This window comes from Lepidochelys kempii, chromosome 15, assembly GCF_965140285.1.
Source record: "Lepidochelys kempii isolate rLepKem1 chromosome 15, rLepKem1.hap1, whole genome shotgun sequence".
Lineage (NCBI taxonomy): Eukaryota > Metazoa > Chordata > Testudines > Cheloniidae > Lepidochelys > Lepidochelys kempii.
In genome coordinates this window covers 3,037,732-3,061,698 of record NC_136394.1, presented here as the reverse complement: position 1 = coordinate 3,061,698, position 23,967 = coordinate 3,037,732, and the positions used below count along the sequence as shown (strand labels likewise).

The 23,967-nt window shown below is 42.0% G+C and overlaps 1 protein-coding gene and 1 long non-coding RNA gene across 2 annotated transcripts in view; both read right to left on the bottom strand.

The window, feature by feature from the left end:
* Positions 1-23,967, bottom strand: part of OSBP2 (oxysterol binding protein 2) — a 371,100-nt gene that overhangs the window by 344,719 nt on the left and 2,414 nt on the right. The window lies entirely within an intron of this gene.
* On the bottom strand, positions 3,727-13,977 carry LOC140898804 (uncharacterized). The gene is made up of 2 exons (XR_012155102.2): positions 13,597-13,977; positions 3,727-5,265 (listed from the first exon to the last, which is right to left on the bottom strand). It is a non-coding gene; the product is annotated as an uncharacterized LOC140898804 (long non-coding RNA).

Here is a 23,967-nt window from a genome sequence, read left to right as displayed (position 1 = left end):
AAGAATAGTAAATATGGCAGGCGACCAGCTTCGCTTAACGGTGAAATCCTAGCGGATCTTAAGCATAAAAAAGAAGCTTACAAGAAGTGGAAGGTTGGACATATGACCAGGGAAGAGTATAAAAATATTGCTCGGGCATGTAGGAATGAAATTAGGAGGGCCAAATCGCACCTGGAGCTGCAGCTAGCGAGAGATGTTAAGAGTAACAAGAAGGGTTTCTTCAGGTATGTTGACAACAAGAAGAAAGCCAAGGAAAGTGTGGGCCCCTTAATGAATGAGGGAGGCAACCTAGTGACAGAGGATGTGGAAAAAGCTAATGTACTCAATGCTTTTTTTGCCTCTGTCTTCACAAACAAGGTCAGCTCCCAGACTGCTGCTCTGGGCATCACAACATGGGGACTAGATGGCCAGCCCTCTGTGGAGATAGAGGTGGTTAGGGACTATTTAGAAAAGCTGGACGTGCACAAGTCCATGGGGCCGGACGAGTTGCATCCGAGAGTGCTAAAGGAACTGGCGGCTGTGATTGCAGAGCCATTGGCCATTATCTTTGAAAACTCGTGGCGAACCGGGGAAGTCCTGGATGACTGGAAAAAGGCTAATGTAGTGCCAATCTTTAAAAAAGGGAAGGAGGAGGATCCAGGGAACTACAGGCCAGTCACCCTCACTTCAGTCCCCGGAAAAATCATGGAGGAGGTCCTCAAAGAATCAAACCTGAAGCCCTTACATGAGAGGAAAGTGATCAGGAACAGTCAGCATGGATTCACCAAGGGAAGGTCATGCCTGACTAAACTAATCGCCTTCTATGATGAAATTACTGGTTCTGTGGATGAAGGGAAAGCAGTGGATGTATTGTTTCTTGACTTTAGCAAAGCTTTTGACACGGTCTCCCACAGTATTCTTGTCAGCAAGTTAAAGAAGTATGGGCTGGATGAATGCACTACAAGGTGGGTAGAAAGTTGGCTAGATTGTCAGGCTCAACGGGTAGTGATCAATGGTTCCATGTCTAGTTGGCAGCCGGTGTCAAGTGGAGTGCCCCAGGGGTCGGTCCTGGGGCCGGTTTTGTTCAATATCTTCATAAATGATCTGGAGGATGGTGTGGATTGCACTCTCAGCAAATTTGCGGATGATATTAAACTGGGAGGAGTGGTAGATACGCTGGAGGGGAGGGATAGGATACAGAGGGACCTAGACAAATTGGAGGATTGGGCCAAAAGAAATCTGATGAGGTTCAACAAGAATAAGTGCAGGGTCCTGCACTTAGGACGGAAGAACCCAATGCACAGCTACAGACTAGGGACCGAATGGCTAGGCAGCAGTTCTGCGGAAAAGGACCTAGGGGTGACAGTGGACGAGAAGCTGGATATGAGTCAGCAGTGTGCCCTTGTTGCCAAGAAGGCCAATGGCATTTTGGGATGCATAAGTAGGGGCATAGCGAGCAGATCGAGGGACGTGATCGTCCCCCTCTATTCGACATTGGTGAGGCCTCATCTGGAGTACTGTGTCCAGTTTTGGGCCCCACACTACAAGAAGGATATGGATAAATTGGAGAGAGTCCAGCAAAGGGCAACAAAAATGATTAGGGGTCTGGAACACATGACTTATGAGGAGAGGCTGAGGGAACTGGGATTGTTTAATCTGCAGAAGAGAAGAATGAGGGGGGATTTGATAGCTGCTTTCAACTACCTGAGAGGTAGTTCCAGAGAGGATGGTTCTAGACTATTCTCAGTGGTGGAAGAGGACAGGACAAGGAGTAATGGTCTTAAGTTGCAGTGAGGGAGGTTTAGGTTGGATATTAGGAAAAACTTTCACTAGGAGGGTGGTGAAACACTGGAATGCGTTGCCTAGGGAGGTGGTGGAATCTCCTTCCTTAGAAGTTTTTAAAGTCAGGCTTGACAAAGCCCTGGCTGGGATGATTTAATTGGGTATGGGTCCTGCTTTTGAGCAGGGGGTTGGACTAGATGACCTCCTGAGGTCCCTTCCAACCCTGATATTCTATGATTCTATGACTTGTGGCACCTTAGTGAAGAATGCAGGGATTCCTCAGAGTTTTGCTTAGCTGAAATTCTTGTCCCATCCTACACAGAACCCACATCCATCCAATTTCAGTGTCCCCTGACATTGTTCCAACAGGAAGGAGGGATGTCACAGACTGACATTACTAGTAAGCCAGTGTATGTAGGAGATAGCTGAAGTTGTTCAAATGGCTAACAGTTCGAAATGTGTTTAGCTCACTAATGAGTGTGATTATACTCTGACAAATGAGTAAATGACATTGTGGTGCTATGTCTAAAAGATCTCAATTCTTCCCGGTAAAACCTGCTCAGTTTGCAAGTAGAGTCATTCCTGGCCCCCACTGTTACTCCTGGGATCTGAGAATCGAGATAGATTCTGCAGGCCAAATTCTCTTTCCAGTGGAGATGTGAGCCAGACAGAATCTATTCCCCGTAACACCTGCAAAACCCATTTCCTTCAGTGTACCCTCCAGCATGGGCTGGCTCACACACTATGGGTGGAGCAAAGCCTCTAGCTTCATCCCAAGCACTTAACATAAAGGGGAGTTTCAATACATCAGTCTCTAATGGCAGAGCTATTGCAAAACCCTAAGCACTTCAAACCCTGAACAGCTCAGTTCCTCTATCCCCTTTGTGCATGGAATTCTTTCCCAGCATAGACAAAAGGTAAAGGGCAGGACAGTTCAACAATGAACGGGACTCCCAGTAATAAACAGGGTTTCAAATAATCTGGTAACGGACACTGTTCAGAAAGGAACCTAGCCTTAAACACTCACCTTTCACTCTGAGCATTCTAGGCACAAGAGATGCATGTTTTAACACAGTCTCAGATCTGCTCACCTGCAGTTCTTGGCAGGAATCCCTTTCACTCTGGGAAGGAAAGAGTGCCTAATTTGGGAAAGTCTTTATGCAGAGGTTAGAAGATACAGAGTCTCATTTTCAAGCACAGAGGGCCCTGGCTTGTTTATTTTTGTAAAGTCATGAAAGAATTTCTACCAATAAGAGGTTTTATAAACCTAAATTTTGGGTGGATGTCACTTTAACCTATCAGCAAGTACTCCTCACACTTACTACTGCTATCGTTATGTCTATTTGACTTTTGCAAACTACGCCCATGCCCATTTGGTTATCAGGGACAGTAAATATTGCACTGGTTTTTACAGTGCTGGTATGGACAAGTGCAAACAAAAATGGAAGAGTCTTCTGAAGCTGCTGTCATGACCCTGGGAATGCATCTCAACTTGCTTCACACAGTGAAACTGTTACTTCAATAATGAAACAAAAGAACCAAAAGATATGTTCTGCACAAAGTAGTGATGTAAGACTTCATAGCAACACTTTCACTCTGAAGTGATTGTTTCACTCCCTCTTAAAAGTGAATGAGCTGCTGTCAAAGGTCCCTTCCCCACTCTGAACTCTAGGGTACAGATGTGGGGACGTGCATGGAAGACCCCCTAAGCTTATTTTTACCAGCTTAGGTTAAAAACTTCCCCAAGGTACAAACTTTGCCTTGAACTGTATGCTGCCACCACCAAGCATGTTAAACAAAGAACAGGGAAAGAGACCACTTGGAGACATCTTCCCCCAAAATATCCCCCCAAGCCCTATACCCCCTTTCCTGGGGAAGGCTTGATAAAAATCCTCACCAATTTGTACAGGTGAACACAGACCCAAACCCTTGGATCTTAAGAACAATGAAAAGAAATCTATCAGGTTCTTAAAAGAAGAATTTTAATTAAAGAAAAGGTAAAAGAATCACCTCTGTAAAATCAAGATGGCAAATACCTTACAGGGTAATCAGATTCAAAACAGAGAATCGCTCTAGGCAAAACCTTAAGTTACAAAAAGACAAAAACAGGAATATACATTCCATTCAGCACAGCTTATTTTATCAGCCATTTAAACAAAAGGAAATCTAACGCATTTCTAGCTAGATTACTCACTAACAGAAGTTCTGAGACTGCTTTCCTGATCTGTTCCTGGCAAAAGCATCACACAGACAGACGAACCTTTTGTTTCCCCCACCCCTCCCGATTTGAAAGTATCTTGTCTCCTCATTGGTCATTTTGGTCAGGTGCCAGCGAGGTTATCCTAGCTTCCTAACCCTTTACAGGTAAAAGGGTTTTGCCTCTGGCCAGGAGGGATTTTATAGCACTGTATACAGAAAGGTGGTTACCCTTCCTTTTTCTTTTTTTTTTAAATGACAGCTGCCTTGGAAAGTTTACACACTGGCACATGAAGCTAATCAAGACCAGATGGTTCATGAGACTGAAATGGAAGAAAGCACCTTACAGCTCTAAATCACCGATTTATGTCTGCTGCAGGCCAGTAGTTTCTGGCCTGTCTCTTCCCCCATTAACAGCCCCACAGTACTTTAAAGAGTACAGTGCAAGAGAGCCAGCACAATGCAGAACTCTGGCTTTCCAATGCAAAAGAGCACTGGCTACCTTGGATAAATCCCTTTGATCAACAGGCTCAAAGGATTAATCCTGCAGTCAGATTGTTTCAAGAGATGCATAGTTCTTCAGCCCCTTTGCTTGAGAATAGATTAAATGGTTTTCCACACTTTCACTTACACTTTCTTGTTAGTATGCAAAATATAGCAACCAAGAGGACAGCCTAGGGTTTCAGTTACATCTTCCACTTGTTGCTTAGGACAGCTCAGCCTTCTCTTGATACAAACATTAACAATAGGAAGCATTTAGAGTCTCAAAGTGCATTGTGTTATCTACCTCCCCATTCTCTCTCTCCTCAGGTAGAAAAGGAGGACTTGTGGCACCTTAGAGACTAACCAATTTATTTAAGCATAAGCTTTCGTGAGCTACAGCTCACTTCATTGGATGCTGTTACTCTGATCTCCTCAGGTAGGCAGCAATTTCTAGGAAAGGAACAGGCATTCCCAGCAGCTAAGGTTTGATAAAGTAAAGCGCTCTCCTATGTTAGGCTCCATCTGTCCAAATGGCTCTTTAGAAAGCAACACAATAGGCCTCTCCAGTTTCTCCTCTTGGCAAGCTTTACAATAGATGGAAAGTCAACAACAACGGAGGTGTAGGCAGGATAGGTCTTAACATTCCAGTGTAGATTCGCTAAGTTGTCCAACATCATTGCAGTGGGTCGTAAACAAAAGTTCCCAACTGATGGCCAAAGCAGTTCAGTCTGCACCTTTAGTAATCTTTCATTTGACAGATCACTTGGTCACTGGTTTCAGCTGCCATTGTTTCCTTTGCTGGTTTGTACAGAAGAAGACAGTGCACTACAACAGAAAAGAGTCAACCAATTTTTAAAGAGCACAAGAATGAATAACCAAACACAAAACTCTAGTTTATATAGAAACATAAAAAACAACATGGGCTTGTCATCTTCCTTTCCTTCCACAAGGCAATGAAATGCTTTTGTCCTTTAAGTCTGGTTTTCAGTTACCTTCATTTTTCTCTCCAGCTTCCTTTCCTTCTGATTTTTTGAAAGCGGGCCCATGAAAAGAAACGTTTAAAAATGTGTGATTTTAAACTCTGATTCAGAGAAAGGAAAGATCCCTAGAGTATCAACAATGGAAAAAAATGTTGCAGGAAACCCCTTCACTGTCCCAAACTGGAACCTTAACAGTTGCAAAAGAAATGGCTATTTTCTGGCCTTTGTTCAATTCTATCAGGCTAAATAAAACCTCCAGCACAGTCTCTACAGTCCCTTACTTGCAGCTTACAGAGAATGAAATGTTTGAAGAACAAAAACTGGGGTAATTGAGGTGTTGGATGGGGATATCCTAAGTTCTCCGTTCCTTGACTCAGTGAAGGAGCATTGACAGTTTAGAGAATCACCACAGGATGTTAACAATGGTGCTTAAGAGCAGTCAAGTATCCAGCATCAAGAAAAGGAGTACTTGTGGCACCTTAGAGACTAACCAATTTATTTGAGCATGAGCTTTCGTGAGCTACAGCCAGCATCATTCACCACCTTTGTATGTGGAAGCAGCTAAAGATATTTAAGCCTAATATAACATCACTTTTTTACTTATGTGAAAAGGATGAGACACTCAGCAGAATTACAGTTCAAGGTTAGCATTAAACAGCAATTTAAATTCATGCAAGAGCACTGCAACTGGACAATTTTGAGCACTCTTGCTAGTAACGTTAAATTCCCCGGGCTATAAACTCCCCCTTGCATGCCATATGGTTACCACAATCCTGTTGCTTTTCCACTTTCCAGAGTCCCCTACTACTCCTCCCAAAGTACCACACCAGACAGGAAGCCCACTCAACTCTCCCCCACCTGAGACTGTCGTATTTAGGAACACGTTTAGGGAAACAGATTAAACCTAAGCTGGCAGAACCACCACCTTTGGAGCTGTAGCACATGGGCTGCCCATGCAGAAAGCACTCAGCCTCTCAATGCTCTGGGCTCCCAAGATGACTTTGCATTTCTATACTGTTTTTCAGTTCATCTGACGTTAAAGCAACCAAAGCTTCAACCTCACCAGAGCAGGGGAGGGTTAGCCTATTTTAACTGAAACGGAGGCTCCAGGTTCCCAAGCAGTCAGTGACAGATCTGAGAAAAGGATGGGGAAACATGAATTCTGGGTTTAGCAACTAGACCATGCTGCTTCTTCCATAAAAGGGATCATTTGTTCTGTCTAAAAAAAATCTGGAGCATACCTGCATTTTGAAACCCCAAACCCCTTGAGAGGAATAAGAAAAAATGTTTATTTTGGATATGGAACAGTGAATTCTCATTTGGACTAATGCAAATATAAAACTTTTACTGCAGGATGGAATTACAGTTCAGCATGAGCAGATTCATTAATCAACACTTCCAGCTTTGTAGCAGATTTGAAAGGAAATCTTCCCCTCTTCAGTTGAGGAAGATATCCATTCTGAGGCAAAAAGAAAAGGAGTACTTGTGGCACCTCAGAGACTAACAAATTTATTTGAGCATTCACTTTCGTGAGCTACAGGTCACGTCATCGGATGCATTCTGAGCTGTAGCTCACGAAAGCTTATGCTCAAATAAATTTGCTAGTCTCTAAGGTGCCACTAGTACTCCCTTTCTTTTTGCGGATACAGACTAACACGGCTGCTACTCTGAACCCTGTCATTCTGAGGCAGTTGCACTTATGAATCCCTGACAAGAGAGGTTATGGAGCAAGTTTTTTCCTTAAATCCAGTAATTTATCCATAGCCAAAGTCATTGTCTTTTTTGTGATGTGTGGAGGTTTGTCAGTTTTTTGGTTTGGCTGGGAATATTTATATTATATATATTTAACACACAAACGGATTAAGAAATCTGATTGCTGAGAAAGGATTACACATCCTTACACTGCACCTGAATATGAGGAATATTCTTCATGCAGGACTCTCAAATTACTTTTAAAGCAGTGCTAGGTTTCATCTTAGAAATTAAGGAGACTGCCTATTTTTGTAGTAAATGTTATCAGGAAGATTGCAATACCATAGCACGGCTTAGTTTTTAAATCCATTCTTATTAAGCAGCAGTCATGTAAATTTGGCAGCAGACCTATTCAAGGAGAGAGAAATATGAAGTTTAACAATGCACTCAACTCGTACACTAACTTTCTATACACCTTGGTATCAAACCCCAGTGAGATAACGTGATACTTGAAGGACTATAGACTGTTTGTTGCCAAACAAGACAGAGCTGCCAACTTCAATTTGAGTTATTGATCTAGCTATTTGGCAGCACAAAAAATAAAGTACAACTAGCAAAAACTTCTTTCTAAAGGTGTGTGGACAAGAAGATAGGTGTGTGGCCCTTTAGGAATGCAGTAAGCAAGAGCTTGGAGCCCATAGGTTTTTAAACAATAAATTCATACTTGCCAATAATTCTTTTGTTTAGTTTTACAAATGACCACACAGACGAAACTAGAAATGTCTGCACATTTTAATAAAAGCAGTAATTCAGACTAACAAGGCATTTAACCTTTACTGAAAATGAGAGACAGGTTTGGAAGAGTGAATTTTCTTGTTTCCATCAATATGTTTTTGTATGAGGAGTTGATGGATAGACTCAAAAGTAAGTGGTGTGTTGAATGTTGAGAAAGTATAACAGCATGTTTTCTTTTGCAGATAAAAATCCATTGCTTCCCTTACATGGTATCTATTTTTATAGAAATTTCTGCCATTAGCAGAAGCTAGTTAAAATTGAAGCTGGAATGCCAACTTAAGTTCTTCAGTACCTGATAACTGAATTTCTCAGCCTTAAAAAAGGAGAGAGAAATTAAAAGTGACAAGATGGTGCAAGGTTAAGGACTATGCGCGAGCTAGCACTCAATTCAGGCAATTCCAAGATTAAGGTTCCTAAAGTCATGGTAATTTCACTCCACTTTAATGTTCATGTCTTGTATTTCCTAGACCAGTTTTCATCATTTAATGTAGGACTGTGCATATCACTTATTAATCTATGCCCTAAAACACAGAATATGCAAACATGCAGAGTTAACGATGCAGTAAAAACCTTAACTTCTGAGTTCCCTGACTTAAGTGCTTCACTTCAACACTGTATTATTGCATCTCTGTGCACACAGTGTACAGAACACTAACAAAGCAGTAAGATCGATTATGGAAACATTAATTTATGGTCACAGACAACAAGACCACAGACTTCCCCCTGCTCTCACAGATAGGGCAATGTAGCAAAACTTATTAAGCTAGGAGAAACATGATTGTAAAATTTGAATCTGAACTAAATGTATCCCTGACCACACATCTCGTATCCTATGGAGGGCATAACCCTAGTGGTAGTAGCTAGGTGCTATTTCTACACTGTGTACAAGAAATAAATTATCACTGTAGACTACTGGCTGAAGTGGAGGAAAGCGTGGTTGGGTCAGTGTGGTGGCATGGGGGGGAACATTAGAGTTCCTTACGGTACGACAGCTGATGGTATCTCCAGTGTGAACTTAGAACCCAACTCAAATCCAATGCCCAGGTAATCCAATAGTTATGGTTCTTTATTTACAGTATTGTACTGTTGTTCATAATGGACTTGTGGAGGAGGCTTGGTGGTTGGTGCCAGAGGGGTGTTGGTAGATAAGCAGATAATGGGCATGTTACAGGGTCAACATTAAGGTTCCAGTTCAGTTCTGAATTCAAGCTCTATTTACAAGCTCAGGTGACAATGTATGTCCAGAAATTTTCACTTCTCTTATTTCTTCCTAACACTATTTCAGTATTTTCCTGAAAATTGCATTACTCAGCCAGTACATGCTCAAAAAGCTAATCTGGGGGTAAAAAGAATTGTGCACCCACATAAAGTAGGCTGAGACAAAAGTATAAGATATTTGAAAGTGAGGGTTGGGTAGTAGCAGCAGGAAGCCCAACCCCTGGAGAGGCAAAAATGCGTGGACCATCTAGAAAGCATATTTAAATGGTCACAAGTTCCACTCCACAGGGTAAGGAAGCCCTGCTAGAAAGGCCTGATTCTCAACCTCATTTCCCTGCGATTCCATAGATTCACTGGCCCCAGAAATTCAACGCACCTTGGAACTAAAGTTGCCAACTAGTGCATGAATGAATTATTCCACAACATTTCAGAGCTGTATCACCTGCATTCAAGCTCTTTCTATGCTTCAACCAATAACTCTTCCATAAAGCTACATGGGGCTGGCGTTTTTGGAAATTTGCAGTAATTTTAAGAGAACAAGCTAGCTTGGCTTGTTGAACTATTCTGCTTTTTTAAACAGACTATGATAAGCCATCCAGGAATTTCACTAGCTGTTAGGTTTGAACTGGAACAATTTTTAATGAGTAATACTAATGTTTTACTACACAAGCTCTCTGCAATACTAAAAGCAGCTGCATAACCAAAGAATCCATAGCAGTGGAATAAAGTAGTTTGGTTATTATTTGAAGTAGCAATGTTCTCATTTCTCTCCAAAGCAGCTTTTCAGATTTATAAGTGGTTGCTGTTTTCTTTTGAGCCACGGAAAGGCATTTCAGAGATGGTTACTGTCACAACCTCCCTTCCTGCTCACAGCTTGGGTAACTGGGCCAGGATTTGATTTCCTCCCAGGTTCCAGAACAGACTGTGCAGAATCTCTGCTGCCGTATTGCAGCCACAGGAGTAGAGGCAACTGCAGGTGTTTTGCCCCCAGGAAAGAGGTGTAATGACCACATAGTAAGAGTATCTGCAGGCCCCTCCACTATTCCCATAATCCCTCTGGAGCAGTCCTACCAATGCAGAACCATAAGATGAAGCAAAGCTCTCCTTTCCACTCCACACAAACAAGATTTGCAGCACCAGTCAGAAGAGACTTTTGTCAAGAGGCAAAGCTCATTATGAGCTGTAATAAGCCATAGAACACAAACTTCCCCTTGCTTAGAAAATGTTATGGTTCTGAAAGCATTTCCATTGACCCTCAAGTATTTCCAGCCTAAGCAAGTCACAAAAATATAGGACTTTAAGGCATGGCTGTCATCCAATTAGCTAGCTCAATTTTCTCCACTTTGTTGAACACCTGAGCTCCTCTTAGAATTAGGTGGCCAAAAATTTCATTAACCCTGAGTTAAGCTTGCCCAGTGCTGTGCTCCGTGTTCTGGAAGGACAAGACACCAATGAACAACCTGAACTCTGTGTTAACTAAGTTTTGGGGCATTTAATTTCCTCGGTTTTTAAAAAATGTAACCTCAACACTCCCATGTTCCAAAGCCCAGCTTTCCTTCCAGTGCCTCTGGCTCCTTGGCAATGATTATCCCAGCCACAGAATGCACTGGTTGCATATTAGCCCCTTCACTGCCCCTGCATCATTTCATTTCCCATTTCTGTCCAGCAGAGCCCAGTTCTCCCTCTTCAGCCCTACTCAGGCCAAGACAAGCCCTGGATATCTGACCAATAATGTATATTCCTTGTCTTACATCTTGGTGGGTGAAGACAGATGGACTGTGTTTTAGTTACATACATCCACTGTCCGAGCCTATTGGTGTCTATAAAACCAAGGTAAAGTCCCCACACAGTATGTGGATAATTAGCAGCAAGCGATCCAGCACTACTCCACTGAACCCTGCATAGCCCACCAGCAGCACTCTCAATCGTCTGGGTAGTATTCAGATCCCAGCCATGCATAAAACAAAGCTCCGAGAGGAAACGGAAAGGATTCTTACATAGTGCCACTCCCCCGTGAACGCAGTGTGAAAAAAGCAGAGTCAAATAAGGTGAAACTCTTAAATGACTCAAACTGCGCCGTAGAATCTCTATGGACAGAAATTCCATGCTTGACTAATAAGAGTAGAGCAGTAGGAATACAGTACTGACCAGGATGGTGACGATGAAATACTAAGGGAGTAGGAGAGGCTACAAAACCAGAAAATGCAATAATAAGGGGGGGGGGGGATTTCAGCTATCCTCATTTTCAGTGGGTACATCAGCTCAGGGTGTGATGCAGAGATTAAATTTCTAGATACCATCAATGACAGCTTCTTGCAGCAGGTAGTTCTGGAACTCACAAGGGGAGAGGCAATTCTTGATTTAGTCCTAAGTGGAGCACAGTACCTGGTCCAACAGGCAACCATAACTGAACCACTTGGTGATAGTGACCATAATGTAGTAAAAGTTAACCTCCTTGTGAGGGAAAAAATATAAAAACCTTACCACAGTAATATTTAACTTTAAAAAGGGGAACTACACAAGAAAGAGGATGGTAGTTAGACTTTAAAAAGAGCAGTCACAAGGGTAAATACCTGCAAGCAGCATGGAGACTACTTAAAAATATCATTCCAGAGGTTCAGGCCAAACATATAAAAATAAAAAAAAGACAGTAGGAACACCAAAAGAATGACACCATGGCTGAACAGCGTAATTGCTACCAAAAGTGCATCCTTTTAAATTTGGAAGTCAGATGAGGAAAACAGGAAGCAGCGCACAAACTCTGGCAAGTATAAGAAGCCAGGCCAAGAAAGAATTTGAGAAGCAACTTGCTACACAATAATAAAAATAAAGTTAAGTACATCACAAGCAAGAAACCTGCCAGGCAAACAGTGAGGCCACTAGATCGGTGGCTCTCAACCTTTCCAGACTACTGTACCCCTTCCAGGAGTGGGATTTGTCTTGTGTACCCCCAAGTCTCACCTCACTTAAAAACTACTTGCTTACAAAAATCAGACATATAAATACAAAGGTGTTTCAGCACACTGTTACTGGAAAATTGCTGACTCTCATTTACACAATTATAAAATAAAGCAACTGAAATATAAATATTGTACTTACATTTCAGAATATAGTATAAACAGCTGTATGAAATTTTAGTTTGTAATGACTTCCCTAGTGCTTTTTATGCAGTCTGTTGTAAAACTAGGCAAATATGTAAATGAGTTGATGTACCCCCTGGAAGACTTCTGCGTACCCCTAGTGGTATGCGTGCCCCTAGTTGAGAACCACTGACCTAAATTAGCTGTTACCACTCAAGAAAGATCTTGGGAGTCACTGTGGCTAGTTCTCTGAAAACTTCTGCTCAATGTGCAGAAGCAATCAAAAAGGCTAACAGTATGCTAGGAACTATTAGGAAAGGGATAGAAAAGACAACAAAAATATAATGCCATTATATAAATCCATGGTGCATCTACACCTTAAATAAGGTGTCCAGTTCTGGTCACCACATGTCAAAAAGGACATATAGTGGAACTGGGAAAGGTTCAAAGAAAGGCAAAGATGAGCAAGGATATGGAACGGCTTCCATACAAGGAGAGAGTCAAAAGATTAGGGTCGTTCAGCTTAGGAGAGACAACTAAGGGGAGATATGATAGAGGTCTATAAAAATCAAGATTGGCGCAGAAAATATGGAGAGAAATGCTATTACCCTTTCACACAATACAAGAGCCAGAGATAAAGCAATGAAATTAATAGACAGCACCTTTAATACAAACAGAGGAAGTACTCTTTCACACAACACACAACTAACCTGTGAAACTCACCGACAGAGGATGTTGTGATGACCAAACATGTAACCAGATTTAAAAAAACCTGGGTAAGTTCATGGAGGATAGGTCCATCAATGCCTATTAGCCAAGAAGGTCAGGTACAAAATCCATGCTCGGGATCACCATAGACTGCTGACTATCAGAAGCTGGGAGCAGAAGACAGGGATCTTTCATTGCCCTGTTGTGTACACTCCCCCAGAAGCTCTGGTACAGGCCACTATTGGAGACAGGACTCTGGGCAAGATGGACCATGGTCTGACCCAGTCTCGCAGCTCTTTTCTATGTATGTTCTTATGAAGTGCCAGTATAATAAAGCTGAGTAAAACAACTCAAACCTACATAATTCTCTTGAGCTAATAAATTGCCAGATGTACTAACTCCAAATTATACACAATGGAGATGTTATGTCACCCTATATACCATTTCCATGAAGGGTACTTCCTTTCCTGAATACAGATCTCAGTCATTTGCAATTTAAAAATAAACCAACAGCCTTTTGCCTGAAGCCATCCTTTGAATGTCCTCTCCGGTTTCTTGATCAAAAATTGTATCCCAGAGGGGAGTCAAAATTTGTGAGATTACAGCAGCTTTTTCACACTAACATGACATTTGGTGCGAAGAGTGAGGCACATGTGACAGGGTAGGAGAAATATTTAACTTACATAGCATTGTGTCATTGCCCCAGGCCATGCGGTATCAGCCTACAGTACACTGTTCTGTAATCTCTCCTAGGAAGTGCCACAGTGGTATTCGGAACACCGATAAATACCTAAAAAGTAAACCATTAGAGAGCCCAGAGGGCTGAACTTTAAATTCAGGGCTACATGGAATTCTACCAGCTCCTTCAACTATTTACTCCTGTGCAAGAAATTACACAACTCAGCTAGAAATCTTGATGTGAAGATGTTAAAATCCTGTAGCGTATAATTATGGCTTCCATGGCAAAATAGTTTTGTATGAATTATTTTAGTAAAAAATGACAGAATTGATAACATGCACCCGGGGCCATTGTTTACTTTCTATACAAGATAAGAGTGATAAACCATGCACAAACCTGAGTATGACTGAGCATTAACAAGCACCTGTGTCCTGGTCAAACTGGAAATGGGCAACGTAGCAAAACCTGTCTCCTGGCACTTTAGCAGGCTAAAGAAATTACGGTGCCTGAAGTTAAAGAAGAAAGGTTTTTCTGCTTCCTGAAGGAGAGAGCAAAGATTCAGTACAACAGAGTTTAAAGACATGGACAGAGCTTTGGGGGAGCAGCATGAAGGCAGCAGTCACATTCTAGATTTTAGACTCCCCCTCAGAACTGTGGGGGGGGGGGGGGAAGGGGTGGCAGATCCAAAGGCCTGATCTTCTCTCCAACACATGCACAGGTGGGGAATGCAGTTGGCAACCACTTCACGATTTGTTTTCCTCCCCTCTTTTATATTTCTAGAGTGCTTTTTATCCATGGCTCTGAAGTCACTTTACATGCAAGCAAGACACTCAGTGCCCTCAGGAGATAGGAGGGGACAATACAAGGACAACAAGAAATTAAACAAACAAGTGACTGGCAAAGCTGTGAAATCTTGAAATCAATTCCTAGTCCTTTGCTCCAACACCAAACCCACTTCCTTCTCCTCAACAAGATCCTGGGGATGGGGGGTGAAAACGTTTGCCTCCTCTCCTCTGCCTTAATCCTATCAAAGGCATTAGAAGCCCTGGAAGATAAAACGTAAAGCTAAAATTCAATTTTAATTTAAGAAACTTGCAGGGAAGAGAGGGGGCTTATCAGAAGTATCTATAAAAGTTCCTGAGTCTGAACACGAATAAGCTGAGCACCAGGCTAGGAACCCTCTCTGAAATCCCACTCAGAAATGAGTCTCTTGCTATTTAACGTGCCCCTCATTTCATACCCAGCAGATAAAGGTAATTTTAGGAAGCAACAAATCCTCAGGAGGTGGCCTAAGGTGGCATAAAAATGCAGTTTTCCCAGCCAGTGCAGTTGAGGAAACAGCTCATAGCTGAGGGTGCTGAAGCGGCAATGCCAGATCCGCCCCCCCACAGTCACCAATACAGAACAGCTTTTAATGTTCTGGGATTTCAAGCCAGCTAGTGAACTTACTGAAAAGGTGAGATAATAGGCAGGGACAGTTAGAAAAGCAGAAGAAAAAATAGAAGGAATAACTCCAGACATATCAGCCATTTATAATCACTGTTATAAGACAAAGTTACCACATAGTTTTATGGCCCCTTCCAATTTAGAATTTCCTTCCAGTATTTCTAACCCATTGTACGTGTGGCCAAGGCAGTGGCAGAAGACCATGTCTGCTGGATGTAAATTTCCCTCCGAAGGCTCTAGGACATCAGACTTGACAATCAGAAATAGACTTAATGCCACTTTAATTGAAAAATATGATCAGCAGCTTTCCCAAAGTAATTCCCAAACACTGGTGTTACTAAACAAGGCAGGCAGATGTGTAATGTGATTGGAAGCACACTTATGCACACCTACTGAGCCCCTTGCTCAGATACACCTGCAACCACTAGAGCAGTAAGGAAGTGAGGTTCAACTATAGCTCTTCCAGAGTTGCTGACCTGACCTGCTCAGAACAGGTCCACAAAAGGGCCTTGTCTACACTATCAGGGTAAGTCAATTTAAGTTATGCTACTCCACCCTACATGAATAATGTAGCTGGAGTCAACGTAGCTTAGGTCGACTTACTGCGGTGTCTACACTGGAGTCTGGACGCGCTCCGGTCGACTTACCTTACTGCTCTCATTCCAGTGGAGTACCAGAGAGTACTCTGCTGTTGATTTAGTGGGTCTTCACTTCAGTTTTGAAGCACTGACAGACACTGAGGCAAGCTGAACATGAAATCCTATGAGGCCTTTTCAGAGTCACTTTAAAATGCAGCTCGAACAGGAACAAACACCCGCAGGTTTTGAATAAGTAGGAGAATAATGAACGATACACAAAATCAAAGTCAACCCAGACTTAATCATTTGGGGTTACTCCTCTCCTACCTACGACCCTAAAGCTGTATAAAGAACCATTAAAGTAGCACATATTTTATCTGAGATGATGTAAATTCATTGCAGTGATTGCTGGCTGAGACTGCTACAATGATGGCTGAGTTCTAACTAGCACTATAACTCTTCTTCTAACTTCCTCAGTTCTTTTGGACTGAAGTTTTTAGGCTTGGCCTCAGTTCAAAGGTGATGTTCTCAAAAAAGCATCAGCTATGCTTCGCTTAGAAATTCCAGTTACAAGAATGAAGACACATTCCAGTATGTTCTGGCCCAAGTTTTTACAGTCATAACTCAGCTGAGTCAAACACTCAGTCCTCTTTGAATCCAAGTATGACAAAGTTGGTTCAGTGGTTAATTATGCATGTCTGAAGTCAGCAACTCCACGATTGCATAATAAAACTTTTCTACACATTTTCGCAACAGCCATGAGAGACTGCACTCCTGCACTGCTTATAAGCACAAGATGAATATCTCCAGTCACCTTTTATACACACAGCAAAATGAACTGCTCAGATTTTCATTTTTTTAAGAACATAAAAATATTCTTAACCATCTTAATTTGAGAACAATAAAAACCTACAATGTTTCAAAAACAGTTATTGATGAACTGAAACTGTTACCCAAATACAGGGGTAGGCCTAGAAAGCTAGGAATAGGTAACCCTGTCAGAACACAAGGCACTTACTGATTATCAGTTTTTATTGCTCTGCTTTCAAGGGTTGTATGACTTGACCAGACCAAATTTACTCTAGATCGAAACAGAGAAGCCTTTTCAGCAGTTTAGGAATACATTAGTTTGGTTATCTGAAGATGAACTGAAATGTTTCTTTTTATATATTTTTGCATCCTACTCATTTAGCTAGACTCAAGGCTAATCATTTTAGAATGCAAGAATCACTTTAAATGCAACTGGAAGGCTTATTACCTGCCAAGATCCAAGTTCAGGACCCCAGGGTTCTGATTTCTCTTCCAACCCTGATGACATCACTAACAGCTAATGCTGCGTAAGGCATGATGCTCCCAAATAGCTAAATGATGTCAGTTGTAGCAGAGGAAACAGAACACCCTGTGATGTTGCACTCTGTATGCTTTATGGAAATATGCTTATGAATATGACATGACTGGACTATGCTTCATGCTAAATACCCCTTGTATGGTATCATTACAAAGCTTATAACCTACTGAGTGTGTTCATCCTATTTGTTTGCATGTATTATTTCTATGTCTCGAGTTAGGAGAATAAGATAAACTTGTACTACTGATGTAAACCATATGATGTGGAAGCCCTTAAGGGTGCTTCAGAATCAATGAACTGTAAAGGAGAGTGAGTTTGTGTGTGTATGGGGGTGGGGGGGATGTGAGAACCTGGATTTGTGCAGGAAATAGCCCAGCTTGATTGTCATGCACATTGTGTAAAGAGTTGTCACTTTGGATGGGCTATCACCAGCAGGAGAGTGAATTTGTGTGGGGGGGTGGAGGGTGAGAAAACCTGGATTTGTGCTGGAAATCACTTTAGATAAGCTATTACCAGCAGGACAGTGGGGTGGGAATAGGTATCGTTTCATATTCTCTGTGTATATATAAAGCCTGCTGCAGTTTCCACGATATGCATCTGAGGAAGTGAGCTGTAGCTCACGAAAGCTTATGCTCTAATAAATTGGTTAGTCTCTAAGGTGCCACAAGTCGTCCTTTTCTTTTTGCGAATACAGACTAACACGGCTGTTACTCTGAAACCTGTAAATGGCTCTGTTTACTTATAAACCTTCCTGTGTATGTGTGGGCCAGCCCAGGAAGAATGGAGGCGGGGTCTCACAGGATATGTGACCATGTCACCAGATAATGAAATCCATCTTAAATCTGGTACTTTTCCATTTAGAAGGAGGGGTGGGGACCCAGAGACACAAAAGATTCCTGCCTTGTGCCAAAGCTATAGAAGGGGGTGAAGCAGGACAAAGGGGGCTGCCAGTCATGAGAAAACCCCTGCTTACCACCGGAGATGTCTGCTGGAACTAACAAGGACTGTACCAGGGAAAAGGATTGGGCCCAGATTAGGAAGGAGTCTAGTCTGTGAAAGAAGCTTATTGGAACATCTCTGTGGGTGAGATATTATCTGTAACCAATTTCTTAATGCATTAGGCTTAGACTTATGTGTTTTGTTTTATTTTGCTTTGTGACTTACTTTGCTCTGTCTGTTATTATTTGAAACCACTTAAATCCTACTTTTTACACTTAATAAAATCACTTTTGTTTATTAATGAACCCAGAGTAAGTGATTAATACCTGGGGGAGCAAACAGCTGTGCATCTCTCTCAGTGTTATAGAGGGCAGACAATTTATGAGTTTACCCTGTGTAAGCTTTATACAGAGTGAAATGGATTTATTTGGGGTTTAGATCCCATTGAGAACTGGGTGTCTGGGTGCTGGAGAGGTAACCTGCTAGCTGTTTTTGGTTAAAGTCTGCAAGCTTTGGGGGTGTGACCCAGACCCTGAGTCTGTGTTGCAGCAGGCTAGCGTGTCTGGCTCAACAAGGCAGGGTTCTGGACTCCCGAGCTGGTAGGGAAAACAGGCTCAGAGGTAATTTCAGCACATCAGGTGACAGTCCCAATGGAATCCCTGTGACCGAACCCATCACACACGGTACCAGTAGAGCCCAATGTTTTTCACAAATACAAGAAACCTGAACAAACCAAGACTCACCCAATACAGCAGCAGCTCCTGTTGCTACTGTCCCATGAGGGCTAAAATGAAATAGGATGAAATTCCCCCCCAAAATTATAAAAAATAAGAATATCACAGTGTTCTCCCCATTGGTATGACCTCAGGTCTTGCAGAAAAGCAGCTTTCAATTTGCCTTTAAAGGGTAGTCATAATTTAAGTCTAACCTCGCAGTTGGTGTCTGGGATCTTAAGGATTTCATACAACACATTTTGGTCATCTTTAATATAGTTAAACAGTTCCAATTTCTCCCAACGTTGCCAAAACAAGGTTCCTTAGAAAACAGGGTGACTAAAACTAATCACCACAAATATAATTTATGAAGGCAACAATAAATGCGCTCCTTTGAATCTCAAGCAAAATTTCAAACCCATGAGCAGTCAAGACATAGAACTGTACAAAATTTATACAGTTAATATCCCTATCAGATCTACCTCAGAAGGTATATGATGCACAGCAGTTATTAGTTCTCTTGTGAGAAGCCATAAGTTTTGGTCATAATACCTAGCATTTAGATGTGGTACTCAGTGGTGAAGAAACAAGTTATATTCTGCATTTAAAATAATCAGAAACACAACAGAATACAAAGGAAGATGGTAACTTTAAAAATCTTGTCTAGATGTTCTAACAACTTTTCTTCCGACAGAAAGGTAGGTTACTGTATTACTGTCGTTCCTAAATCCAACCAAATCCTCTTTCCTTTCTGAAATATCCAGGTGTACTAATTAAATTTACAAAAAGAAAAGGAGTACATCGAATGCCTCCGATGAAGTGAGCTGTAGCTCACGAAAGCTTATGCTCAAATAAATTTGTCAGTCTCTAAGGTGCCACAAGTACTCCTTTTCTTTTTGCAGATACAGACTAACACAGCTGCTACTCTGAAACCTGTAATTAAATTTAGATAGCCTAAAATATTTTAATTCAAAAGTCAATATGGATCACATTTTTAAATATAAACTTAAGTGTATAGTAATAACTTAGAATTAGCTAGAACAAAAAATGGAACTGACTTGTGAGTGCTACTAATAAAAATTTAATTTTATTACTGTTAATGTTTTGCTGATATCCCTGTTATTTTAGGTTTCAGAGTAACAGCCGTGTTAGTCTGTATTCGCAAAAAGAAAAGGAGTACTTGTGGCACCTTAGAGACTTACCAATTTATTTGAGCATAAGCTTTCGTGAGCTACAGCTCACTTCATCGGATGCATACTGTGGAAAGTGTAGAAGATCTTTTTATACACACAAAGCATGAAAAAATACCTCCCCCCGCCCCGCTCTCCTGCTGGTAATAGTTATAGCTTATCTAAAGCGATCACTCTCCTTACAATAAGAAAAGGAGGACTTGTGGCACCTTAGAATGTGTATGATAATCAAGTTGGGCCATTTCTAGTACAAATCCAGGGTTTAACAAGAACGTCGGGGGGGGGGGGGATAGGTTACCTTGCATAATGACTTAGTCTCTCCCAGTCTCTATTCAAGCCTAAGTTAATTGTATCCAATTTGCAAATGAATTCTAATTCAGCAGTCTCTCGCTGGAGTCTGGATTTAAAGTTTTTTTGTTGTAATATCGCAACTTTCATGTCTGTAATCGCGTGACCAGAGAGATTGAAGTGTTCTCCGACTGGTTTATGAATGTTATAATTCTTGACATCTGATTTGTGTCCATTTATTCTTTTACGCAGAGACTGTCCAGTTTGGCCAATGTACATGGCAGAGGGGCATTGCTGGCACATGATGGCATATATCACATTGGTGGATGTGCAGGTGAACGAGCCTCTGATAGTGTGGCTGATGTTATTAGGCCCTGTGATGGTGTCCCCTGAATAGATATGTGGGCACAGCTGGCAACGGGCTTTGTTGCAAGGATAGGTTCCTGGGTTAGTGGTTCTGTTGTGTGGTATGTGGTTGCTGGTGAGTATTTGCTTCAGGCTGGGGGGCTGTCTGTAGACAAGGACTGGCCTGTGAGCTCCTTCCCTACGGGTATGGACGTTCCTATAGGAGTCACTGATGATGTTGATCATGTGCTGGTCCAGGCCCCTTTCCCGCAGCACCCACATGATGTGATCGTGGGATACTGAGTCAAAAGCTTTGGCTATATCTATAAACACGACGCCCAGGGGCTTTTTTTCTTTTTTGGCTTGCTTGGTGATGAGGTGGAGAACCTTTAAGTTCTCAGAGCAGCCAGGTGCCGCAATGAACCCCCTTTGCCTCGCATTCAATGGGCACGCTTTAGCCAGCCTGTTTGTCAGTATTATTGAAAATAGCCACAGCACAATGGATCCGATGGTAAGAGGTCTCCAATTCCCTAGTTCCTTCAGTGCCTCTGGGTCCATTGTTTTCGGGATCAGTAAGGATCTGCAGTCCTTAATACCATCAGGTATGACACCTGTAACCATCCATGCGTTGAATAACCCCGCCAGTGTATTGCCCTCCGGATCCACGCGGACCAGATCTCTCAAGGAGACAGGCCAGTCCTTGCCTACAGACAGCCCCCCAACCTAAAGCAAATACTCACCAGCAACCACATACCACACAACAAAACCACTAACCCAGGAACCTATCCTTGCAACAAAGCCCGTTGCCAGCTGTGCCCACATATCTATTCAGGGGACACCATTACAGGGCCTAATAACATCAGCCACACTATCAGAGGCTCGTTCACCTGCACATCCACCAATGTGATATATGCCATCATGTGCCAGCAATGCCCCTCTGCCATGTACATTGGCCAAACTAGACAGTCTCTGCGTAAAAGAATAAATGGACACAAATCAGATGTCAAGAATTATAACATTCATAAACCAGTCGGAGAATACTTCAATCTCTCTGGTCACACGATTACAGACATGAAAGTTGCGATATTACAACAAAAAAAACTTCAAATGCAGACTCCAGTGAGAGACTGCTGAAATGGAATTCATTTGCAAAATGGATACAATTAACTTAGGCCTGAATAGAGACTGGGAGTGGCTAAGTCATTATGCAAGGTAACCTATTTCCCTTTGTTTTTTCCTACCCCTCCCTTCCCCCCCCCCCCCCATGTTCTTGTTAAACCCTGGATTTGTGCTGGAAATGGCCCACCTTGATTATCATACACATTGTAAGGAGAGTGGTCACTTTAGATAAGCTATTACCAGCAGGAGAGTGGGGTGGGGGGAGGTATTTTTTCATTCTTTGTGTGTATAAAAAGATCTTCTACACTTTCCACAGTATGCATCTGATGAAGTGAGCTGTAGCTCACGAAAGCTTATGCTCAAATAAATTGGTAAGTCTCTAAGGTGCCACAAGTACTCCTTTTCTTCCTGTTAGTTTCCAGACATATATACCTTTGCTTCCTTCTCTCAAACACTGCACCACAGGAAAATGTAACTTTTGCCTAATGACCGGGAAGTAGTAATGTTAATCTGCAGCTTTGACTACTGAAGTTATTAATGATCATTCCCCTGTATTCGGCACTGGTGAGGCCTCATCTGGAGTACTGTGTCCAGTTTTGGGCCCCACGCTACAAGAAGGATGTGGAAAAATTGGAGAGAGTTCAGCGGAGGGCAACAAAAATTATTAGGGGGCTGGAGCACATGACTTATGAGGAGAGGCTGAGGGAACTGGGATTATTTAGTCTGCAGAAGAGAAAAATGAGGATGGATTTGCTAGCTGCTTTCAGCTGAAAGGGGGGTTCCAAAGAGGATGGATCTAGACTGTTCAGTGATACCAGATGATAGAACAAGGAGTAATGGTCTCACGTTGCAGTGGGGGAGGTTTAGGTTGGATATCAGGAAAAACTTTCACAAGGAGAGTGGTGAAGCACTGGAATGCGTTACCTAGGGAGGTGGTGGAATCTCCTTCCTTAGAGGTTTTTAAGGTCAGGCTTGACAAAGCCCTGGCTGGGATGATTTAGTTGGGGTTGGTACTGCTTTGAACAGGGGGTTGGACTAGATGACCTCCTGAGGTCCCTGCCAACTCTGATATTCTATGATTCTATGATCATCAAACTGGCCCCAACTGTTGAATCCAAGACTGGCCTTTGAAATACACAGAGGATTTAAAGAAATACAAACTTTTTATTTATTTTCATTACAGTGTGAATGCAGAACTTTTAGAAGTCAATAAGTACAACTTGGAGAAGGCCTAAAGCAGGAGGTGCCAGCTTGTCTCTACAAGAGAGCAACTGCGGGTGCACTAGCTTCTTGCCAGTATAGGTAAAGGTCTGGTTAAAACATTTAACAAAAAACGTTAATAGAAGTGCTCTCTTCTGAAAAAAAAGAGTGTGTGAGCTTTTGTCTTGATTTAAAATATTCACTTGCAATGTTTGCGACCCAAAAACCTCAGCCCTGTATTAATGCCCAAGAACCAGAAGAAAATGACTAGACTATTTTCACTGCCCCAGACTGAGAGAAATGCTAAGAAAAAAAAAGCATTAATGATACCGGCTACATTCTTTATATACAATACTCAGCTTAAACACAGTTATACACTGAAAAGTGACTACAGATGGCATCAGGGATTCAATATCGATTACTCCATAACAAATATGCTCAATTTACAAGTTTCCAACTGCCAGCTCTGCAAATTCAACCTAGGAAAGTCAAGTTGTGTTCTTCCTAGCTCCTGTATGCACCATCACAAGAAATGAAGATACTGCACTCAGAACTTAACAGTTCTGTTGACGATTCTAGATCATGAATCCACTCCAGCTGCCCATTTCGCAGCTGAGATGACTTAGGAAAAAAATTTTTTTTAAAAACAAGTAGCTATTACTATTTACATCACTTTTCTGACCATACCACACTTTAAAATACTATTTTAAACTGGTTAAAGCTAACTAAACAATGACCAGTGTGGACTGAACTTAACCATGTGAAAAACAATATGAGAACAGTGTTCCAGTGTTGTACCTAGGTTAGAACAGTTCTGAACTGTGCTTAAACAGTTTGGCCCTGTTCCCCCACTGATTAGCCAAACCCTGTTTGAAGAAACAGTTGGCCTGAACAATTTAAAAGCTTTTTCAAGGTAAATATCAATTGAATCACCCCACTGACTAGCCCAAACCTTAGTTGGGCACTCTCGGCAATTACACCAGCCCATTACAGTCCTGCAGACCAGACTAAGAAGAGAGCATGTCTCTAGCGAAAGTACTGCCTCGTGTAATTCGTTGTGTATATTACTCCTTGAGGAACTCTGCACCACTGCACACTTGCAAGTAAATCTGTGTGGAACATGAATTCTGCTTCCCTGCAGAAAAATGACTTCTGACAGTGAAGCAAAGGGAGCCAGCAAGAGCGGTCACGCACCACTCCCAAGAAGCA